The sequence below is a fragment of the Narcine bancroftii genome, chromosome 3 (genome assembly GCF_036971445.1).
Source record: "Narcine bancroftii isolate sNarBan1 chromosome 3, sNarBan1.hap1, whole genome shotgun sequence".
Lineage (NCBI taxonomy): Eukaryota > Metazoa > Chordata > Chondrichthyes > Torpediniformes > Narcinidae > Narcine > Narcine bancroftii.
Window position 1 is genome coordinate 144,085,781 of NC_091471.1, and position 7,190 is coordinate 144,092,970.

Below are 7,190 nucleotides of genomic sequence, written 5' to 3' on the forward strand. Positions count from 1 at the left end.
CATGTGAAACACTATTGCTGATTCCTCCCCCTCCATTGCTTACCAGCAGAGTCATAAAATTTTGCACACAGCCCATTGAGTAACTCACATATTTTAATGCTATCCTATTGTCCTCATTTTCTATACATGGGAAAAAAAAAATCCACTTTATCAATCAAAACCATTTCTCTTTCTGAGAATTAATACTCCTGTTTTTATAAAAACTTAACTCAAAATTTTGAACATTCATCTCACTTTTTCCTTTGGTATTTTATTCCTGAACTGTTTATTATTTTCAGTTCTTAAATTTTTACTCTCTAACTTTTGGTAAACATCAAGGTAGACAATGGAAACAATTTATCATTATTTATCCTGTGGAATCTAAAGATCTCTACCCAAGAGATGTTGGAACTAAAAGAACTTTAAAAAGATAATAGGGAGAATCCTGGTGGACAAACTATTGGAGAGGATTCTTAGGGACAGGATTTACAAGCATTTAAACATGCATAGACTTCTCGGTAGTCCATGTAGCTTGTGAAGAGCAGGGCATGCCTCAAAAGCCTAACTCAGTTTTCAAGGAGGTGACAAAGGAAATTGATGAAGGAAGGGTGGTGAATATGGTGTACATTGATTTTAGTAAGTCATGAGGCATGGGATCCATGGAACCTTAGCTGCATAGATTCAAAATGGGCTTGCCTGCAGAAGGCAGTGGTGGTAGGTGCCAGAGCACATTCTGCCTGGAGGTCAGTGACAAGTAGCATTATGCAGAGATCTGTTCTGGGATGCCTGCTCTTTGTGATTATTATAAATCACTTGGATGAGGAAGTGGAGAGTGAATCGTAAGTTTGCAGATGATACACCTTTTCAGGGCCTTGTGGCTGTGAGGGAGGGGGAGTTCCAGGAGTCGGTGCTTGCGGTCAGGGTCGGGACCAATGACTCCGTTCTCAACGACACAACAAGGATGGCAATGTGGGTTGTACAAAATATATATTTATCCTTATTGTACGTGAGATTAAGGAGTTTGGCAGAATTTTTGAAGATTGGCATCATGGTTCTGCAGATTGTGACTGCAGAGGTACAGAAATGTGTTGTAGATGATGTAAAAGATTATTGTAGGTTATTACAGGATATAGAATAGATGTAGAGTTGGCCAGAGAAGTGGCTTTGGCATTGTCTGCCTTGACATGGCTGAAAGCTGCATGGGCCTCTGGTGTTAGGGGAAAAGAGGTGGATTTAATGAGGGGCTGAGCCTTGTCTGCAAAATTGGAGACCCACTGGGCATAGTGAAAAAAGAAGCCCAGGCACCTTTTCAGGGCCTTGTGGCTGTGAGGGAGGGGGAGTTCCAGGAGTCGGTGCTTGCGGTCAGGGTCGGGACCAATGACTCTGTTCTCAACGACACAGCAAGGATGGCAATGTGGGTTGTGCAAAATATATATTTATCCTTATTGTACGTGAGATTAAGGAGTTTGGCAGAATTTTTGAAGATTGGCATCATGGTCCTGCAGATTGTGACTGCAGAGGTAGAGAAATGTGGCCTGCAGCTAGTTCTGATCTATCATGAGGTTCATTTTCCATTTGACGACCAAAACCCTGTTGGTGACTCCAAACGGGACTCTCAGAAAATGATAGAGGTGGCCATCTGCTTCAAACCCAGTATATTGACGATCCTCCAAGCGGATGGGGAGCTGATGGTATGCCAATTTTAGGTCGATGGTAGAGAAGACCCCATATTGTGTAATTTGGTTCCACATATCGGATGTATGGTGAAGGGGATACACATCCAGTTGTGTGTACCTATTAATAACCATCCTGCTTTTCTCCCCATTCCTCACTAACGCCACTTGAGTTCTCCAAGGACTGGTGTTAGCCTCAATTATCCCCTTGTGGAGGAGTCAATGAACTTCTACACTAATGAGGCTCTCTCCCCAGCACTGTACCACCTATTTCTGGTGGTGACGGGTTTATAGTCGGGGGTGAGTTTGGCGAACAGCAATGGAGGGGTGAATTTGAGAATGGAGAATCCGCAGGTCATGTGCGAAGGGTGATCAGATTGTTGGGTGTGTGCGGTGGGGGGGGTGGGGCTAAAGGGTCGGTGGAGCACAGTGAGTGATTTAAAAATTGCTGGTTACAGAAAGTGAGGGGTGGATGGTGCCCATCGTACTCCATCATCACGCTTTCAAGGTGAGATTGAAAGTACAGACCCAGTAGCAAGGCAGCGCAGAGCTGTGGCATCACCAAGAGTTTAACATTTCTATATTCTGTGCCCCTCATGGTTAAAGTCACTACATAGTAGCTGTGAGCATCTGCCATATGTGACCTTCAGGCCAAAGAAACATTTTGGCTTACTGGCCTTATAACGAGGGAGTAGCACTGCACCGTGTCAGTGTGGATGAAGGTCTCCATGCTCCCATTATTGAATAGGCAACTCATCACATGGTCATTTACCTGAGTGTCCATCATTGATCTGTCATAGAAACATAGAAACATAGAAACATAGAAGATAGGAGCAGGAGTAGGTCATTCGATCCTTCGAGCCTGCTCCGCCATTCAACGAGATCATGGCTGATCTTAAAGTTCAGTACCCTGTCCCCGCCTTCTCTCCATAACCTTTAATACCCTTATACTGAAGAAATATATCTAATTCCCTCTTAAATAGATTTAATGAACCTGCCTCTACTGCCCTCTGTGGCAATGAATTCCACAGATTCACCACCCTCTGGGTAAAGAAATTCCTCCTCATCTCGGTCCTAAATGGTTTGTCTATTATCCTCAAACCATGGCCCCGGGATCTGGATTTTCCCATCATTGGAAACATCCCATCTGCATCCATTCTGTCCAGTCCTGCCAGAATTTTATATGACTCTATGAGATCCCCTCTCAATCTTCTAAACTCCAGCGAGTACAATCCCAATTTGCGCAATCTATCCTCATAAGTCATTCCTGCCATTCCAGCTATCAGACTGGTGAATCGCCTCTGCACTCCCTCCATTGCAAGAACATCCTTCCTTAGATAAGGTGACCAAAACTGCACACAATACTCCAGGTGGGGTCTCACCAAGGCCCTGTACAGCTGCAGTAAGGTATCCTTGTTCTTATACTCAAACCCTCTTGATATGAAGGCCAACATACCATTTGCCTTTTTAACCGCTTGCTGTACCTGCATTCTCACCTTCAGAGACTGGTGTACAAGTACCCCTAGGTCTCTCTGCATTTCCCCATCTCTTAATCTATTGCCATTCAAATAGTAATCTCCCCTCCGGTTTGTATTACCAAAGTGGATAACCTCACATTTATCCACATTGTAGAGCATTTGTCATGTATCTGCCCAGTCCCTCAATTTATCCAAATCACACTGGAGCTTCCTGACCCCCTTTTCCGTGCATACAACCCCTCCTAGTTTAGTGTCATCTGCAAATTTGGAGATATTACATCCAATCCCCTCATCCAGATCATTAATGTAAATTGTGAACAGCTGGGGTCCCAGTACAGATCCCTGTGGCACCCCACTGGTCACCGCCTGCCACTCAGAAAACGAGCCATTTATCCCAACTCTCTGTCTTCTACCTGCCAGCCAGTTCTCAATCCACATCAATACTTTTCCCCCAATCCCATGAGCCTTGATTTTGGAAGCCAGTAGTTTATGTGGCCTTTTGGAAGTCCAGGTACACCACATCCACTGGCTCTCCCCCATCTATTTTACCTGTCACCATCTCAAAGAATTCCAATAGGTTTGTCAAGCACGATTTACCTTTTGTAAATCCATGTTGACTCCATCCGATCCCTTCTCTGCTAGTCATATGCTCCGCTATTACATCCTTAATAATGGATTCCATCATTTTGCCCACTACTGATGTAAGGCTCACCGGCCTATAATTCCCCGCTTTTTCTCTACCCCCCTTTTTAAATAGTGGGGTAACATTAGCTACCCTCCAATCCATGGGTACTGATTCTGAGTCTATCGAGTTCTGGAAAATAATTCTTAAAGCACCAGCTATCTGAATGGCCACTTCCTTAAGTACCCTAGGATGTAGATTATCAGGCCCTTGGGATTTATCTGCCTTCAATCCCATCAATTTCCCCAAGACCATGTCCTTAGAGATATTGATTTCTTTCAGTTCCTCCCTTGCATTAGTCTCTTTGTTTCCCAACATCCTTGGGAGGTTATTTGTATCCTCTCGAGTTGATGGGCACTACCCTGGTCAAGTGTGATGGAAGCTAGTGTTGAATCATTTCTTGTAGCTGTGTCAGAGAGTTCAAATGTTGAGTAGGGAGATGGCGGCATCCAAGATGGAGTCCTAATGGCTCGTACGCGGTGCTGCTGGAGTTTGAAGATGGTGCCCAAGATGGCAGACCCCACGACTCACACTTGATGCCGCCAGTTCCCGTGGATGGTGGCACCCAAGGTGGTGGCCCCCATGGCCTGCTCATGGTGCTGCTAGGGAGTGTTGGTTTTGATCTGCACACCTTAGCATAGTGTTATTTCTTCCCGCAGCTGTATCACACTGCGTCTTTCGCTGGGCAGTGTTTCCTCAAGTGCTTGTACAGGCTGCAGAAGTAGTACTTCAGGTGCTGACAGTGTACAGCTGCCGTGGTTGGATCACTGATGGAATATGATGGAGGCAGTGTTGATGACATTTGGGGCAAACACAAGGCAGCCACATTGTCGGTTGAGTAGGCCTCCATGATCTGCAGAGCCACCTACAGTGTGCCTGCCAATTCGGCCGCCCTCTGCAGACTGAGCTCACCTTGCTCTAGTCGGCTCTGGCGGATGTAATTGGTCCTGATGCCTGTGACATAGGCATCTCTAATCAGGTCCTCCGTGTACTCCGCAGCCATCATTACCTTGCATTCGCAGGCCTGTCTGAGGGTTCATAGGGCCTGGAGGTACTTGGCATTCAACTCCCCAGGTCGCTGCTTTCAGGTCACAAGGAGATGTCTCAAGTACTGGCCTTTCGATATGTCCATTACTTCTGGATACAACGTGGCATCCCTGATCATTGAGCACACCAGTGGCCTGACTCGGGAGTGCAGTACCTATAATTTCTCATTCTCCGACTGAACAATGGCTGATGATGCCTGCAGGAACACTTTGAAACAGTGCAGCCAGAGTTCAAAGTTGGTAGAGGCCTCGGGTGACTGAGGATCGATTTCCAGTTTCTCTGGCTTCAGGATCTGCTCCATTGTCAAGACTAATGCAAATAAAATCGATGTACCATCAATGACTAAAAAAACTGAAGTTGAGCAAAACTGATAGGCTTTTATTCGGAATAGAATTAAGGCACGTCCATGCTGGTCAACTGTCCTGAACTGAGGAGGGGGCTGAGGGACAGTCACCTTCATCCTGTGGGAGGGGCCACAGGTACAGTCAGCCAATGGGTGTGCCCAGACAGATAAATAATATACATACAGTGGTTTACCACACTCACATCGTTTTCCTGCACTATCACATATTGCTTGATTGATCTCAATTTTGATCAGAATGAATGACTGGACCTTCAAAGTAAAGAATGTCTAAGACCCCTATCCCCTGAGTGAAGAAATTCTTATTTCAGTCCTAAGTAGTCTATCTCTAACCTGAAGATCATGAGCTCTAAATCTACACTCAGGGGAAACATCCTCCTCATTTCACACTGCTGAACCTCCTAAAGATTTTGTACATTCATTGAGGTCATCCCTTATTTTTCTAAACTCTAAAGAATAGCAACCTGGGCTACTCAATCTCTTCTGATAAAACAGGTCTGCCATTTGCAGACTGAGTTTCCTGTTTTTAGACACCAAGACTAAAGTTGTACACAACGCTCTGGTGTCTCATTAAGGGACTACTTCACTTATTTTTTATTTACCCGACTGTCTGCTATGCATGAAAGCTTTCAGTGACTTGTAAACAAGATTCCTTTGTGGTGTAGCAAGTCAAACCACTGCATCATTGCAGCAGTCAATCTAGAGCTGCCTTTGCACATTTTTCCTTTGACCAAGTGGGTTTCCTTTACATGCACCCATTTCCTCTCACATCCCAAAAGCATTCAGGTTAGTAGGTTAATTTTCTACAGTAAATTGCCCCAATGTTTAGATAAGGGGTAGAATCCAAAGTGCATTTTATAAAAGGAGAAATAGAGTTAACATTTCATGTCACAGGAGGAAAGAGAAAAAGTTAGTATGAATTTGCAGTGGAGGTAGAGGAGGGGGAAGATATGAATAAGGGAATACCTGCAATTAAAGGATAACAAAAAAAAATGTATTGGGTTGCAAAATGGCAGGTCAGTATGTGCTAATTGGGAAAGAAATATTTAAAAATCAGCTAATGTCAGAGGCTGATGTCGCAAATATGGACAGGCTTTACCAGCATCCTGAGCGATTCTATCCTTTACTTCATGTACCAAAATTTCTGGATAGTACCTCTCTCCTGGACTCATTGCCTGTGGTTCCTGGACCTAATAGGAAAGGCTCATTGAACTGAGTGTCTTCTCCCATGAGGTGCTCAGAAAGTGCAGCGAGACCTCAACCAGTACATTCTTGAGATCCTGGACTGAGAATGGCCTGCCAGTCTCTGATACGAATCAAGGCTTGGGGTGAAACCTTGCCTGTTGCCAAACCTGGCAGAGATTTTATCTTAACAGTTGTGAATCTTCTTTGATAATAGAAACATTTAATTGCTTTAAATTAAAAAAAAAAATTCTTAAAAGTTAAATAAAACAGATTTAAATTCTGTAAAACTCCTGGTATCCGGCACCTATGGTGATTGGTAGATGCCAGATAAGCAAGTTTTCCAGATGCTTGAGACTCACTCTTACAATGCCTAACACACCTGCATCAGCAAAAACACTTTAAAAGACAAAAATACTACACTGTAAAGCTTAAAGTACTTTATTTTCAGTCATATTCTTTGAAAATATTTAACTATTAACATTTCCATGAAGCCGCCCAAAATACGAAAAATAACATTATAAATAATTATCCCCTCCACCAAATTTACAGATAAAGCCTTATTAATAATACTTAATATATTTATAAAGATAAAGATTTCTTACTAAGTAGGGATAAGAAGACACTTTCAGAGAGTCACCCCAACAGCGAGTGGCATCAACCAGCTCTTCATCCTGGGCGATGACATTTTATTCAAACACATTATTCAAACAGCTGCTGCGAACAAAGCACGATCAAGACACTCCGCTGGCTGAGTATTTGCTCCCATCTTCACCAAAAGTTTGTGT